The following is a 17,873-nucleotide window of genomic DNA, read 5'->3' as shown; positions in this document are numbered from 1 at the left end:
TTGCACCATCAGGATTCAAGCAAGCCGGGCCGACGACGGCTGAAATGCCAGAAACCGGTCCCCGGAAGCTTGTTTCCTTCCCAGTGTAAGAATTGGCTTGGTAGTTTGGTTTGCCCTGTTCCCATCATGCACTGGGACAGGAACAGACTAATTTGCATATAGCCAGGTTCTGAGCTGGGATGGTGCAGTGAGCTAAAAAACGGTTTTGGATCTAGCCCTGATCTCTTGACTGGGTGAGAGTATTCTGCTTAATTCAGAAACTCTGTCCATCACCACCCCTTGTTGTTAAATATTTTGTCCACCATAAGCGTGGAAGGGTATACTCAGATGTGAGTCCCTTGCTCATTGCACCATCAGGATTCAAGCAAGCCGGGCCGACGACGGCTGAAATGCCAGAAACCGGTCCCCGGGAGCTTGTTTCCTTCCCAGTGTAAGAATTGGCTTCGTAGTTTGGTTTGCCCTGCTCCCATCATGCACTGGGACAGGAACAGACTAATTTGCATATAGCCAGGCTCTGAGCTGGGATGGTGCAGTGAGCTAAAAAATGGTTTTGGATCTAGCCCTGATCTCTTGACTGGGTGAGAGTATTCTGCTTAATTCAGAAACTCTGTCCATCACCACCCCTTGTTGTTAAATATTTTGTCCACCATAAGCGTGGAAGGGTATACTCAGATGTGAGTCCCTTGCTCATTGCACCATCAGGATTCAAGCAAGCCGGGCCGACGACGGCTGAAATGCCAGAAACCGGTCCCCGGAAGCTTGTTTCCTTCCCAGTGTAAGAATTGGCTTGGTAGTTTGGTTTGCCCTGTTCCCATCATGCACTGGGACAGGAACAGACTAATTTGCATATAGCCATGTTCTGAGCTGGGATGGTGCAGTGAGCTAAAAAACGGTTTTGGATCTAGCCCTGATCTCTTGACTGGGTGAGAGTATTCTGCTTAATTCAGAAACTCTGTCCATCACCACCCCTTGTTGTTAAATATTTTGTCCACCATAAGCGTGGAAGGGTATACTCAGATGTGAGTCCCTTGCTCATTGCACCATCAGGATTCAAGCAAGCCGGGCCGACGACGGCTGAAATGCCAGAAACCGGTCCCCGGAAGCTTGTTTCCTTCCCAGTGTAAGAATTGGCTTGGTAGTTTGGTTTGCCCTGTTCCCATCATGCACTGGGACAGGAACAGACTAATTTGCATATAGCCAGGTTCTGAGCTGGGATAGTGCAGTGAGCTAAAAAACGGTTTTGGATCTAGCCCTGATCTCTTGACTGGGTGAGAGTATTCTGCTTAATTCAGAAACTCTGTCCATCACCACCCCTTGTTGTTAAATATTTTGTCCACCATAAGTGTGGAAGGGTATACTCAGATGTGAGTCCCTTGCTCATTGCACCATCAGGATTCAAGCAAGCCGGGCCGACGACGGCTGAAATGCCAGAAACCGGTCCCCGGAAGCTTGTTTCCTTCCCAGTGTAAGAATTGGCTTGGTAGTTTGGTTTGCCCTGTTCCCATCATGCACTGGGACAGGAACAGACTAATTTGCATATAGCCAGGTTCTGAGCTGGGATGGTGCAGTGAGCTAAAAAACGGTTTTTGGATCTAGCCCTGATCTCTTGACTGGGTGAGAGTATTCTGCTTAATTCAGAAACTCTGTCCATCACCACCCCTGGTTGTTAAATATTTTGTCCACCATAAGCGTGGAAGGGTATACTCAGATGTGAGTCCCTTGCTCATTGCACCATCAGGATTCAAGCAAGCCGGGCCGACGACGGCTGAAATGCCAGAAACCGGTCCCCGGAAGCTTGTTTCCTTCCCAGTGTAAGAATTGGCTTGGTAGTTTGGTTTGCCCTGTTCCCATCATGCACTGGGACAGGAACAGACTAATTTGCATATAGCCAGGTTCTGAGCTGGGATGGTGCAGTGAGCTAAAAAACGGTTTTGGATCTAGCCCTGATCTCTTGACTGGGTGAGAGTATTCTGCTTAATTCAGAAACTCTGTCCATCACCACCCCTTGTTGTTAAATATTTTGTCCACCATAAGCGTGGAAGGGTATACTCAGATGTAAGTCCCTTGCTCATTGCACCATCAGGATTCAAGCAAGCCGGGCCGACGACGGCTGAAATGCCAGAAACCGGTCCCCGGAAGCTTGTTTCCTTCCCAGTGTAAGAATTGGCTTGGTAGTTTGGTTTGCCCTGTTCCCATCATGCACTGGGACAGGAACAGACTAATTTGCATATAGCCAGGTTCTGAGCTGGGATGGTGCAGTGAGCTAAAAAACGGTTTTGGATCTAGCCCTGATCTCTTGACTGGGTGAGAGTATTCTGCTTAATTCAGAAACTCTGTCCATCACCACCCCTTGTTGTTAAATATTTTGTCCACCATAAGCGTGGAAGGGTATACTCAGAAGTGAGTCCCTTGCTCATTGCACCATCAGGATTCAAGCAAGCCGGACCGACGACGGCTGAAATGCCAGAAACCGGTTCCCGGAAGCTTGTTTCCTTCCCAGTGTAAGACTTGGCTTGGTAGTTTGGTTTGCCCTGTTCCCATCATGCACTGGGACAGGAACAGACTAATTTGCATATAGCCGGGTTCTGAGCTGGGATGGTGCAGTGAGCTAAAAAACGGTTTTGGATCTAGCCCTGATCTCTTGACTGGGTGAGAGTATTCTGCTTAATTCAGAAACTCTGTCCATCACCACCCCTTGTTGTTAAATATTTTGTCCACCATAAGCGTGGAAGGGTATACTCAGATGTGAGTCCCTTGCTCATTGCACCATCAGGATTCAAGCAAGCCGGGCCGACGACGGCTGAAATGCCAGAAACCGGTCCCCGGAAGCTTGTTTCCTTCCCAGTGTAAGAATTGGCTTGGTAGTTTGGTTTGCCCTGTTCCCATCATGCACTGGGACAGGAACAGACTAATTTGCATATAGCCAGGTTCTGAGCTGGGATGGTGCAGTGAGCTAAAAAACGGTTTTGGATCTAGCCCTGATCTCTTGACTGGGTGAGAGTATTCTGCTTAATTCAGAAACTCTGTCCATCACCACCCCTTGTTGTTAAATATTTTGTCCACCATAAGCGTGGAAGGGTATACTTAGATGTGAGTCCCTTGCTCATTGCACCATCAGGATTCAAGCAAGCCGGGCCGACGACGGCTGAAATGCCAGAAACCGGTCCCCGGAAGCTTGTTTCCTTCCCAGTGTAAGAATTGGCTTGGTAGTTTGGTTTGTCCTGTTCCCATCATGCACTGGGACAGGAACAGACTAATTTGCATATAGCCAGGTTCTGAGCTGGGATGGTGCAGTGAGCTAAAAAACGGTTTTGGATCTAGCCCTGATCTCTTTACTGGGTGAGAGTATTCTGCTTAATTCAGAAACTCTGTCCATCACCACCCCTTGTTGTTAAATATTTTGTCCACCATAAGCGTGGAAGGGTATACTCAGATGTGAGTCCCTTGCTCATTGCACCATCAGGATTCAAGCAAGCCGGGCCGACGACGGCTGAAATGCCAGAAACCGGTCCCCGGAAGCTTGTTTCCTTCCCAGTGTAAGAATTGGCTTGGTAGTTTGGTTTGCCCTGTTCCCATCATGCACTGGGACAGGAACAGACTAATTTGCATATAGCCAGGTTCTGAGCTGGGATGGTGCAGTGAGCTAAAAAACGGTTTTGGATCTAGCCCTGATCTCTTGACTGGGTGAGAGTATTCTGCTTAATTCAGAAACTCTGTCCATCACCACCCCTTGTTGTTAAATATTTTGTCCACCATAAGCGTGGAAGGGTATACTCAGATGTGAGTCCCTTGCTCATTGCACCATCAGGATTCAAGCAAGCCGGGCCGACGACGGCTGAAATGCCAGAAACCGGTCCCCGGAAGCTTGTTTCCTTCCCAGTGTAAGAATTGGCTTGGTAGTTTGGTTTGCCCTGTTCCCATCATGCACTGGGACAGGAACAGACTAATTTGCATATAGCCAGGTTCTGAGCTGGCATGGTGCAGTGAGCTAAAAAACGGTTTTGGATCTAGCCCTGATCTCTTGACTGGGTGAGAGTATTCTGCTTAATTCAGAAACTCTGTCCATCACCACCCCTTGTTGTTAAATATTTTGTCCACCATAAGCGTGGAAGGGTATACTCAGATGTGAGTCCCTTGCTCATTGCACCATCAGGATTCAAGCAAGCCGGGCCGACGACGGCTGAAATGCCAGAAACCGGTCCCCGGAAGCTTGTTTCCTTCCCAGTGTAAGAATTGGCTTGGTAGTTTGGTTTGCCCTGTTCCCATCATGCACTGGGACAGGAACAGACTAATTTGCATATAGCCAGGTTCTGAGCTGGGATGGTGCAGTGAGCTAAAAAACGGTTTTGGATCTAGCCCTGATCTCTTGACTGGGTGAGAGTATTCTGCTTAATTCAGAAACTCTGTCCATCACCACCCCTTGTTGTTAAATATTTTGTCCACCATAAGCGTGGAAGGGTATACTCAGATGTAAGTCCCTTGCTCATTGCACCATCAGGATTCAAGCAAGCCGGGCCGACGACGGCTGAAATGCCAGAAACCGGTCCCCGGAAGCTTGTTTCCTTCCCAGTGTAAGAATTGGCTTGGTAGTTTGGTTTGCCCTGTTCCCATCATGCACTGGGACAGGAACAGACTAATTTGCATATAGCCAGGTTCTGAGCTGGGATGGTGCAGTGAGCTAAAAAACGGTTTTGGATCTAGCCCTGATCTCTTGACTGGGTGAGAGTATTCTGCTTAATTCAGAAACTCTGTCCATCACCACCCCTTGTTGTTAAATATTTTTTCCACCATAAGCGTGGAAGGGTATACTCAGATGTGAGTCCCTTGCTCATTGCACCATCAGGATTCAAGCAAGCCGGGCCGACGACGGCTGAAATGCCAGAAACCGGTCCCCGGAAGCTTGTTTCCTTCCCAGTGTAAGAATTGGCTTGGTAGTTTGGTTTGCCCTGTTCCCATCATGCACTGGGACAGGAACAGACTAATTTGCATATAGCCAGGTTCTGAGCTGGGATGGTGCAGTGAGCTAAAAAACGGTTTTGGATCTAGCCCTGATCTCTTGACTGGGTGAGAGTATTCTGCTTAATTCAGAAACTCTGTCCATCACCACCCCTTGTTGTTAAATATTTTGTCCACCATAAGCGTGGAAGGGTATACTCAGATGTGAGTCCCTTGCTCATTGCACCATCAGGATTCAAGCAAGCCGGGCCGACGACGGCTGAAATGCCAGAAACCGGTCCCCGGAAGCTTGTTTCCTTCCCAGTGTAAGAATTGGCTTGGTAGTTTGGTTTGCCCTGTTCCCATCATGCACTGGGACAGGAACAGACTAATTTGCATATAGCCAGGTTCTGAGCTGGGATGGTGCAGTGAGCTAAAAAACGGTTTTGGATCTAGCCCTGATCTCTTGACTGGGTGAGAGTATTCTGCTTAATTCAGAAACTCTGTCCATCACCACCCCTTGTTGTTAAATATTTTGTCCACCATAAGCGTGGAAGGGTATACTCAGATGTAAGTCCCTTGCTCATTGCACCATCAGGATTCAAGCAAGCCGGGCCGACGACGGCTGAAATGCCAGAAACCGGTCCCCGGAAGCTTGTTTCCTTCCCAGTGTAAGAATTGGCTTGGTAGTTTGGTTTGCCCTGTTCCCATCATGCACTGGGACAGGAACAGACTAATTTGCATATAGCCAGGTTCTGAGCTGGGATGGTGCAGTGAGCTAAAAAACGGTTTTGGATCTAGCCCTGATCTCTTGACTGGGTGAGAGTATTCTGCTTAATTCAGAAACTCTGTCCATCACCACCCCTTGTTGTTAAATATTTTGTCCACCATAAGCGTGGAAGGGTATACTCAGATGTGAGTCCCTTGCTCATTGCACCATCAGGATTCAAGCAAGCCGGGCCGACGACGGCTGAAATGCCAGAAACCGGTCCCCGGAAGCTTGTTTCCTTCCCAGTGTAAGAATTGGCTTGGTAGTTTGGTTTGCCCTGTTCCCATCATGCACTGGGACAGGAACAGACTAATTTGCATATAGCCGGGTTCTGAGCTGGGATGGTGCAGTGAGCTAAAAAACGGTTTTGGATCTAGCCCTGATCTCTTGACTGGGTGAGAGTATTCTGCTTAATTCACAAACTCTGTCCATCACCACCCCTTGTTGTTAAATATTTTGTCCACCATAAGCGTGGAAGGGTATACTCAGATGTGAGTCCCTTGCTCATTGCACCATCAGGATTCAAGCAAGCCGGGCCGACGACGGCTGAAATGCCAGAAACCGGTCCCCGGAAGCTTGTTTCCTTCCCAGTGTAAGAATTGGCTTGGTAGTTTGGTTTGCCCTGTTCCCATCATGCACTGGGACAGGAACAGACTAATTTGCATAAAGCCAGGTTCTGAGCTGGGATGGTGCAGTGAGCTAAAAAACGGTTTTGGATCTAGCCCTGATCTCTTGACTGGGTGAGAGTATTCTGCTTAATTCAGAAACTCTGTCCATCACCACCCCTTGTTGTTAAATATTTTGTCCACCATAAGCGTGGAAGGGTATACTCAGATGTGAGTCCCTTGCTCATTGCACCATCAGGATTCAAGCAAGCCGGGCCGACGACGGCTGAAATGCCAGAAACCGGTCCCCGGAAGCTTGTTTCCTTCCCAGTGTAAGAATTGGCTTGGTAGTTTGGTTTGTCCTGTTCCCATCATGCACTGGGACAGGAACAGACTAATTTGCATATAGCCAGGTTCTGAGCTGGGATGGTGCAGTGAGCTAAAAAACGGTTTTGGATCTAGCCCTGATCTCTTGACTGGGTGAGAGTATTCTGCTTAATTCAGAAACTCTGTCCATCACCACCCCTTGTTGTTAAATATTTTGTCCACCATAAGCGTGGAAGGGTATACTCAGATGTGAGTCCCTTGCTCATTGCACCATCAGGATTCAAGCAAGCCGGGCCGACGACGGCTGAAATGCCAGAAACCGGTCCCCGGAAGCTTGTTTCCTTCCCAGTGTAAGAATTGGCTTGGTAGTTTGGTTTGCCCTGTTCCCATCATGCACTGGGACAGGAACAGACTAATTTGCATATAGCCAGGTTCTGAGCTGGGATGGTGCAGTGAGCTAAAAAACGGTTTTGGATCTAGCCCTGATCTCTTGACTGAGTGAGAGTATTCTGCTTAATTCAGAAACTCTGTCCATCACCACCCCTTGTTGTTAAATATTTTGTCCACCATAAGCGTGGAAGGGTATACTCAGATGTGAGTCCCTTGCTCATTGCACCATCAGGATTCAAGCAAGCCGGGCCGACGACGGCTGAAATGCCAGAAACCGGTCCCCGGAAGCTTGTTTCCTTCCCAGTGTAAGAATTGGCTTGGTAGTTTGGTTTGCCCTGTTCCCATCATGCACTGGGACAGGAACAGACTAATTTGCATATAGCCAGGTTCTGAGCTGGCATGGTGCAGTGAGCTAAAAAACGGTTTTGGATCTAGCCCTGATCTCTTGACTGGGTGAGAGTATTCTGCTTAATTCAGAAACTCTGTCCATCACCACCCCTTGTTGTTAAATATTTTGTCCACCATAAGCGTGGAAGGGTATACTCAGATGTGAGTCCCTTGCTCATTGCACCATCAGGATTCAAGCAAGCCGGGCCGACGACGGCTGAAATGCCAGAAACCGGTCCCCGGAAGCTTGTTTCCTTCCCAGTGTAAGAATTGGCTTGGTAGTTTGGTTTGCCCTGTTCCCATCATGCACTGGGACAGGAACAGACTAATTTGCATATAGCCAGGTTCTGAGCTGGCATGGTGCAGTGAGCTAAAAAACGGTTTTGGATCTAGCCCTGATCTCTTGACTGGGTGAGAGTATTCTGCTTAATTCAGAAACTCTGTCCATCACCACCCCTTGTTGTTAAATATTTTGTCCACCATAAGCGTGGAAGGGTATACTCAGATGTGAGTCCCTTGCTCATTGCACCATCAGGATTCAAGCAAGCCGGGCCGACGACGGCTGAAATGCCAGAAACCGGTCCCCGGAAGCTTGTTTCCTTCCCAGTGTAAGAATTGGCTTGGTAGTTTGGTTTGCCCTGTTCCCATCATGCACTGGGACAGGAACAGACTAATTTGCATATAGCCAGGTTCTGAGCTGGGATGGTGCAGTGAGCTAAAAAACGGTTTTGGATCTAGCCCTGATCTCTTGACTGGGTGAGAGTATTCTGCTTAATTCAGAAACTCTGTCCATCACCACCCCTTGTTGTTAAATATTTTGTCCACCATAAGCGTGGAAGGGTATACTCAGATGTAAGTCCCTTGCTCATTGCACCATCAGGATTCAAGCAAGCCGGGCCGACGACGGCTGAAATGCCAGAAACCGGTCCCCGGAAGCTTGTTTCCTTCCCAGTGTAAGAATTGGCTTGGTAGTTTGGTTTGCCCTGTTCCCATCATGCACTGGGACAGGAACAGACTAATTTGCATATAGCCAGGTTCTGAGCTGGGATGGTGCAGTGAGCTAAAAAACGGTTTTGGATCTAGCCCTGATCTCTTGACTGGGTGAGAGTATTCTGCTTAATTCAGAAACTCTGTCCATCACCACCCCTTGTTGTTAAATATTTTGTCCACCATAAGCGTGGAAGGGTATACTCAGATGTGAGTCCCTTGCTCATTGCACCATCAGGATTCAAGCAAGCCGGGCCGACGACGGCTGAAATGCCAGAAACCGGTCCCCGGAAGCTTGTTTCCTTCCCAGTGTAAGAATTGGCTTGGTAGTTTGGTTTGCCCTGTTCCCATCATGCACTGGGACAGGAACAGACTAATTTGCATATAGCCAGGTTCTGAGCTGGGATGGTGCAGTGAGCTAAAAAACGGTTTTGGATCTAGCCCTGATCTCTTGACTGGGTGAGAGTATTCTGCTTAATTCAGAAACTCTGTCCATCACCACCCCTTGTTGTTAAATATTTTGTCCACCATAAGCGTGGAAGGGTATACTCAGATGTGAGTCCCTTGCTCATTGCACCATCAGGATTCAAGCAAGCCGGGCCGACGACGGCTGAAATGCCAGAAACCGGTCCCCGGAAGCTTGTTTCCTTCCCAGTGTAAGAATTGGCTTGGTAGTTTGGTTTGCCCTGTTCCCATCATGCACTGGGACAGGAACAGACTAATTTGCATATAGCCAGGTTCTGAGCTGGGATGGTGCAGTGAGCTAAAAAACGATTTTGGATCTAGCCCTGATCTCTTGACTGGGTGAGAGTATTCTGCTTAATTCAGAAACTCTGTCCATCACCACCCCTTGTTGTTAAATATTTTGTCCACCATAAGCGTGGAAGGGTATACTCAGATGTGAGTCCCTTGCTCATTGCACCATCAGGATTCAAGCAAGCCGGGCCGACGACGGCTGAAATGCCAGAAACCGGTCCCCGGAAGCTTGTTTCCTTCCCAGTGTAAGAATTGGCTTGGTAGTTTAGTTTGCCCTGTTCCCATCATGCACTGGGACAGGAACAGACTAATTTGCATATAGCCAGGTTCTGAGCTGGGATGGTGCAGTGAGCTAAAAAACGGTTTTGGATCTAGCCCTGATCTCTTGACTGGGTGAGAGTATTCTGCTTAATTCAGAAACTCTGTCCATCACCACCCCTTGTTGTTAAATATTTTGTCCACCATAAGCGTGGAAGTGTATACTCAGATGTGAGTCCCTTGCTCATTGCACCATCAGGATTCAAGCAAGCCGGGCCGACGACGGCTGAAATGCCAGAAACCGGTCCCCGGAAGCTTGTTTCCTTCCCAGTGTAAGAATTGGCTTGGTAGTTTGGTTTGCCCTGTTCCCATCATGCACTGGGACAGGAACAGACTAATTTGCATATAGCCAGGTTCTGAGCTGGGATGGTGCAGTGAGCTAAAAAACGGTTTTGGATCTAGCCCTGATCTCTTGACTGGGTGAGAGTATTCTGCTTAATTCAGAAACTCTGTCCATCACCACCCCTTGTTGTTAAATATTTTGTCCACCATAAGCGTGGAAGGGTATACTCAGATGTGAGTCCCTTGCTCATTGCACCATCAGGATTCAAGCAAGCCGGGCCGACGACGGCTTAAATGGCAGAAACCGGTCCCCGGAAGCTTGTTTCCTTCCCAGTGTAAGAATTGGCTTGGTAGTTTGGTTTGCCCTGTTCCCATCATGCACTGGGACAGGAACAGACTAATTTGCATATAGCCAGGTTCTGAGCTGGGATGGTGCAGTGAGCTAAAAAACGGTTTTGGATCTAACCCTGATCTCTTGACTGGGTGAGAGTATTCTGCTTAATTCAGAAACTCTGTCCATCACCACCCCTTGTGAAATATTTTGTCCACCATAAGCGTGGAAGGGTATACTCAGATGTGAGTCCCTTGCTCATTGCACCATCAGGATTCAAGCAAGCCGGGCCGACGACGGCTGAAATGCCAGAAACCGGTCCCCGGAAGCTTGTTTCCTTCCCAGTGTAAGAATTGGCTTGGTAGTTTGGTTTGCCCTGTTCCCATCATGCACTGGGACAGGAACAGACTAATTTGCATATAGCCAGGTTCTGAGCTGGGATGGTGCAGTGAGCTAAAAAACGGTTTTGGATCTAGCCCTGATCTCTTGACTGGGTGAGAGTATTCTGCTTAATTCAGAAACTCTGTCCATCACCACCCCTTGTTGTTAAATATTTTGTCCACCATAAGCGTGGAAGGGTATACTCAGATGTGAGTCCCTTGCTCATTGCACCATCAGGATTCAAGCAAGCCGGGCCGACGACGGCTGAAATGCCAGAAACCGGTCCCCGGAAGCTTGTTTCCTTCCCAGTGTAAGAATTGGCTTGGTAGTTTGGTTTGCCCTGTTCCCATCATGCACTGGGACAGGAACAGACTAATTTGCATATAGCCAGGTTCTGAGCTGGGATGGTGCAGTGAGCTAAAAAACGGTTTGGGATCTAGCCCTGATCTCTTGACTGGGTGAGAGTATTCTGCTTAATTCAGAAACTCTGTCCATCACTACCCCTTGTTGTTAAATATTTTGTCCACCATAAGCGTGGAAGGGTATACTCAGATGTGAGTCCCTTGCTCATTGCACCATCAGGATTCAAGCAAGCCGGGCCGACGATGGCTGAAATGCCAGAAACCGGTCCCCGGAAGCTTGTTTCCTTCCCAGTGTAAGAATTGGCTTGGTAGTTTGGTTTGCCCTGTTCCCATCATGCACTGGGACAGGAACAGACTAATTTGCATATAGCCAGGTTCTGAGCTGGGATGGTGCAGTGAGCTAAAAAACGGTTTTGGATCTAGCCCTGATCTCTTGACTGGGTGAGAGTATTCTGCTTAATTCAGAAACTCTGTCCATCACCACCCCTTGCTGTTAAATAATAATATATAGTGCAGCCGTTGTGCAATGATTAGGTTTACATGTTGTTTAAAAGGTGAGTTCATTTTTTTATCCATACTAGGATCTGGGATATAAGTTCATGGTTGTACCTTCTGCAATGAGATCTTTTTTTCATGTACTTGAATATCTTAAAAGAATATCTGCTGTCTGTGACTATTTTCATGAACTCAATTGAGTTACATCTTCAATTTTATACAATTGTTTATTATGTAGACATACGTCATTCACACATAACTTGACTTTTCCTGAAATAATTTCACAATGTTTCTAAGTGCGTAAAGCACCTGCAAAAATATCTATCAAAGTACATCTACCTTCTCAACTTGCACCAACATTTGACCACTCAAGTGGGGTATAAAACTATGGCTTAGATAGGTATACATGTGTGTCACCTGTTGAGAGGTATGTTGATCTCTCCTTTTCTGTTTTTATTTGTGTCAGCGCAAGCATCTGGATACAAAACTAGCCTTCATAAGGGCTCATATGCTTCAATATGGTGCAAACAACAGGGAAATCATTTTGAGTGGTTCGTGAAATATAGTTTGGTACCACATACCAGCTGTATACTGAAACAGATACAATATTTGCACCTGTATAAAGGGAAAACCCAATCAGGTACTGAAGGCAAAATTCATATAGCCTATATCTTTGATGTATAGGATTTGCTAAAATTTTAGGTCTTTCACTTGATTGTTTGTATTACGTATGGGATATGTGGAAAGATGGTGGAGTATATCACTTCAGGTTGCTGTGCAACCATGACTTGTAGGATTAACTTGTATAGGAAAACCTGCTAATACAAGCAGGGCTCTAGCAACTCTTTTCATGGGGACATGTGGTGGTGCAGTGCAGTGAATTTGGTTGTAAGACCGAATTTCAATGATGTTAACATCAACTACTAAAATATTGTATCGAAAATACTGATTAACAAAATATTGTCAGAGTAAATATGTATATGTATAAATATAGGGCCCAATTCCAAAGGTAAACTTAGACTTTTGGTCTAAACTTAAGACCAAACGTCTAGGTTTATGACTTTGGGAATTCTCAAAGGGCATTTACAAGTACTATCTTTATGTCCACACTCAGGCCGGATATTCGACTTAGTGCAGACATAAAGATAGGACTCGTAAATGCCCTTTGTGAATTCCCAAAGTCGTAAACTTAGACCTTTGTGAATCGGGCCCTACGTTAAAGTATATTTTATTGGAGTTAACTATGGTAAACCTATACTTATATATATATATACTTACCTTGACAACATTTTCGTAGTCAATATTTTGGCTGCAATATTTTTGTATGGCCATATTAAATCGAAAATGTGCGGCTACCATATCCTGAATTCCACATGGCTTCATAATTGTAATATTCTGTTTTCATGATTACAATGTGTATCTATAGAAATCAGCCAAGGATGGGTAAGTATGTTTTGCTGTTTTAGGATAAAGTAAATGGTACCTATCAACACTATGGAACATATGTAGGTAAATCCCAAATACGGTTTCTTGAATACCAATTTTTAACGAATTTTACCGAATCGGTATTTAGAAATCGGTATTTGGGAAGTAGGTAATAATTTGGTAAAAATTACCAAATCGGTAAAATTCTGTAAATAAATACCGAATCCTCAACACTGATCGGTAAATTCCGATTCGGTAAATACCGAATCAGTAAACTCCGAATCGGTAAATACCGAATCGGCTATTCAAAATTGGAAAAAACCCAGGATTCAGCCAATCATGTGCAACCACCCCTCCTCCCAACCAGGAAGTGGCCACACCCATGCAGGTGTAGGCAATCTGAAGCTGCTGGAGAGGCTGTGAGAGCAGAGCAGATCCCTTGAGCCACTGGAAAACTTTACTCCTGGGAAATTGAAAAAATGGCAAGCAAAGACACAGAGAAGAAGATCAAATTCAGCTCCATGGAGCTGCAGGTCCTGGTGGAGGAGGTTGTAAAGGAGCACAATAAACTGTTTGGGAAGCAGTCCCTGCTGGTGGCAGAATCTGCCAAAAGGAAGATTTGGCTGGCAATACAGTCAAAAGTTAATGCCATCAGAGTCACCACACGGGAGATTGACGACCTGAAGAAGAGGCGGTACGACCTCCGGAGCTTGACAAAGCGAAAGATGGCTGAGATACACAAACAGGCAAACCTGACTGGAGGAGGGAAAAACAGGGCACCTGCCCTGACTGAGCTGGAGGAGCTTCTGGAGTCCACCATCGAACCAGACATAGTCTGTGGAGTGGGAGATGCAGACAGCTCAGCCCGAGCTGCCATCAGAAAAGGTAAGAAGCATGCACAGCAATCACCCCACCCCATCCCCTTCCCTTTCCCCTTCCCCTTTGTGGTAGTATTATCCCCACTCCAGTACAGGTAGCAACATACACCAGCCATGCATTATGGGAGATGTAGTCAATGAAACATCTACATCAAACATCAGACACTATCACATAGAATGCCGCCATTCTGGTCACACTGTTGCATTTTGGGGCCTATTTTATGGCCTGCACCTGGTTACCACCTGCTTTCAATCCATGGTAATTACCGACTCTTAAATACCGAATTTCATGCAATTCGGTATTTTAGAAGTTACCTACATCTCAAATCTCATCTTTTCCGTTTCTTATTTACCGAATCGGTAAATAAGAATTCAGTAATTACTGATTCGGTATTTCAGGTCCGGTAAATATGAATCGGTATTTACCAAATCATATTTACCGAATCCTTATTTTTGGTCTCCTGCATCTCGAAGGCCTAAATACCGGTCAGTAACGGCTATTTTACCGAATTGCGGCCATTAACGACAGGTATTTAGCTACCTACATAAGGCCCTAAGGCTCTTATTACGCGCACTGCGGTCGATAGGACCACTGTACTCGTGGTGGCGATCTAACCACCGCCATGCTTGGCACGCTGCATGCCCGCCCGCAGTATTACATGTGTGGGAGTCGAACTACCACAGGGCGGTCTCTTGGCAGTCAGAGGCTGAAATATGCTGGTGGTGTCACAGCGGCACCACCAAGCATATTTTGAGTTGTCTCTCACCACACTATTCATGACGATAACCTAGCCAAGAAAACCGTGGCGGAGTGACAACTAATGGGGCCTTAACAGGGAACCTGCTGCCTCTGGTCCTAGGGGTGCATGCAGGGGGGGACATGTTGTTCCCCCTTGGTTTGCACCCCCAGTTCCTGCCCGGTGTGGCATGCATGTCACAATGTGCAGGAAGGTGTAGATGGCGCTCTGACAGCAGTGGTCTGCATGTTAGACTCTTCTATGAGCCTCACAGATCACCGCTATCAGATCGCCGCAGGAACGCCCGCCAGACCAGGATTGAAGTCTTAATCTGGTGGGTGGCAACACCACAGCTTTGGCGGTCCTACGGAGGACGGTGTGTTGCACCGTTCGCTGTAGAACTGCCAAAGTAGTGATAAGGCCCTAAGTATGATTCTACTTCTCCTCCCACCCTGTCATCCTTTACCAAACCAGAATACTTTAGTGGTTCCAGTGGCAGTGTGGCACCCCTGTGCTGATGTTGACCTGGAAAGATGTCCACTCTCACCTAGTCCAACAATCAACTCAAACAGGGCTTGATGGCAGATTACACAGATTGCACCAATGTCCATGCAACTCCTTCCATCCCATATTCGGTAGTCCCGGACTGGTCGAACTGTGCCCTGGATGTTTTCTGGGTAGAATGAGAGAATGTGGGGCCAGTTTTACTGCTGGTGGGGGCTAGTTTTGTTGCTGAGGGTCGAGCCAACTGTGTTTCCTACCTGCAGCGCTTCAGCACTTTACAAGCAAACAATGCTTAACAAATGGTTATAAAGCGTGCCCAATAAGACCCTGCCTACTTCAAACCCATTTGTTTTTGCATTAGGTTAGTTCCAGCTTCATTCACACTCACCAGGAGCAACTCTGACCTTCAGGGATTCAGGAAGAAGCGGGGGCTGGGATGTCAGCTGTTGCTTGGCTCAGAGAGTACAGTACAAATATATTCTTCTAAATTCAAAATAGTGCATCTCTTTAAAATGTGACCATTGCAACGCATTTCATTTTAGTATATTACATTGAGGGATAATTGTTAGAAGTGATACTAATCATTAACTAAGAGACCCATGGTGTGAGAACGAAGATACTGAAGTACCAACAGGGCCAGTTGGCTTTTGCCCCCTACATGTGGCTTGGGGTGTTCACTATCGATGGTGTTGCAATACAGGCTTCTGTTTTTGTGCTGCGCACTCACTGAACTGATGTATTTAAAGGTGCTTTCACGAGATGATGAAGTGAAAGGAGGCACTGTCAAAAATGCATTTGCCTAGTATCATACAATGTGGTCTAGTGGAAGCCAGGATTGATGCAATATTTCCTGGTTTCAGTTGTTCAATTCGTCCGCACATGGTTATTTCTTTCTCACAGCTATTGCATATCAAAGTTAACACTTTGTGTTTAATTATTTGAGGTGCCAAATCTGTGTTAAATACATCCGAGCTATGCATGTGTCACAAGGATAGGTGGTGCTAGTGTGTGGGGAGGGTGATGTTTCAACGTAGAAGTTAAAGTGAGAACCAGAGCAACGTTCCTTGCTAAGTTCTTTACGTGCAGTAAGAGCGCTGGGCTTGCCAAACTTTGCCAAGGCTGCTTTTGACTCCGAGTCTGATTTCGATATTTAGGATAAAGAACGACTGTGAAATGTCTGCCCACATGCATCAAGGTAAATTGCATTTGCAAACAGTTTGAATCGCATTATTCGGCCGTTTGCGAATGCAATTTCCTTTTTTGGGATGCATCATGTTTTTTTATTTTTTCGCAATTTAAGGAATCGCAATTATGTTGCGATTCCTAAATTGCGATTGCATTTAAGAAATCGCAATTTGTGATTTCTTAAATGCAATGCATGAATATTTTTTTTTGCAAATTCGCAAATAGGAAGAGGTAAATTACCATGAAGTTGAACTTCATGGTAATTTGCTAAAACTTTCAAAAATGCACAGAAGTGCATTTTTGAAAGTTTCATTTTACACACACGCAAGTGCCCTTGGGGCATGTGTGTGTGAAAAATGTTCTTAAAGTTAAATTTCAGGGGTGCAGGGGGGGTCCTTGGAACCCCCCTGCACCCTTGAAATCGCATTCTCATTTTGCGATTCCTTAATTGCGAATCGCAAAATGAGAATGGCTTCCCATTCATTCCTATGGGCCTCTAGGCCCATAGGAATCAATGGAAAGGGATTCCTTAATTGCGAATCGCAAATTGTGAATCGCATTTATGGAAAATTAAGGAATCGTAAAAAATATTGCGATTTCTTAATGTATAGCATTTTGCGATTTCTTAATTGCGATTCCTTAATTTTCGCAATTAAGAAATCGCAAAATGTAACAATGATGCATGTGGCCAGTCATCTTTTTACAGGTCATTCAGTACAAACGTGGCTTTTACTCCTGTGAGGCCGTACAGATGTACGTGAGTAATTAATCCAGCATCAATGTAATCCATGTAATTCAGTGCCTATCGTATCATTTTCTTTCAGAAACATTATTATGAGGGATAAAAAAATCACTAAATATTAGTGTTTTGAATGGTCTATCCAGAAATGTAGGACAAAGTTACCTTTCACATATAAAGTTTCCTTGCTATTGAAAATACGTGCAGATAAAAGGTATTTAAAATAAGACGTCATGTTTTCAGTATCATAGTAGTTTGTAATAGATATAGCATGTGTGTGGACCGAAATAAAAACCTTACCTGAGCGAGATGATCGATTTCACTGCTTGTGGCTCTGAGCTGTACAAACCTCACAAGAATCTCTCCCTTTTAAGACGTGTCCAAACCCTGATCCACGCCTACTTTCATTTTCTAAAAAGTGTTACTCTACAAAAATTCAGAGTATTATTTACTTTTACAGTTTTGGTGGCGTTATGAATGTTGATATAAAGCTAATAAATGTATGCCTCAGGAAATGATTTACTATTCTCACCTGAACTGCATTATTACCATGAGACAAAAATCAAGACCTAAACCCACCAACGCTATTACAAAGGACAAACACTGTACACAGTATCATAAGACTGCTCAGGAGTGTGTGGAGCTAAACAGCATCCTGCATAACAATATCTCTGGCCAATAATAGAGAAAATCTTTGCAGTCTGGATAAAGGAAGCCATTCTAGCATTCATTTCTTGACTCTGGGCAGCCATTTACACTCTGGAACATAACATTTTGCTAAAACGTGTTACGACATTGGTTGCAGCTTCTGGATGCGATGTAGAATAGAGATGCTCCCTCCTATTCAAACACAGCAAATGACTGAAGATTAGATTTAAAGGACCATCATCATATAAGGGTTTTAACAGTGTGCCCTAAGGGTCATCCAAATTCTGCCCAATCTTCATTAAAAGTTCACCGTTCTAGTTGCCAACGCTTACTTCAAGTCCTTTATCATAGCTGCACCCTCTGATCTAGTATCAGCTTTTCCTTTAACTTGCCCTAAATAGGACCTTATCGTGCATTACACAGTCTACACTG

General features: G+C 45.7%; 1 protein-coding gene across 1 annotated transcript in view; it reads right to left on the bottom strand.

The window, feature by feature from the left end:
* The window catches only part of LOC147689810 (galectin-3-like), a 250,363-nt gene extending 233,173 nt beyond the window's left edge, over window positions 1–17,190 (bottom strand). Inside the window, exon 1 of the mRNA XM_086937291.1 lies at window positions 17,094–17,190. The gene's annotated coding sequence lies outside the window, so the exon portion shown is untranslated. The remainder of the gene's footprint in view (window positions 1–17,093) is intronic.
* Window positions 17,191–17,873: the final 683 nt, after the last annotated feature.

This window comes from Lissotriton vulgaris, chromosome 9, assembly GCF_964263255.1.
Source record: "Lissotriton vulgaris chromosome 9, aLisVul1.2, whole genome shotgun sequence".
Taxonomy (NCBI): Eukaryota; Metazoa; Chordata; class Amphibia; order Caudata; family Salamandridae; genus Lissotriton; species Lissotriton vulgaris.
This window is presented reverse-complemented; position numbering and strand designations above follow the sequence as displayed.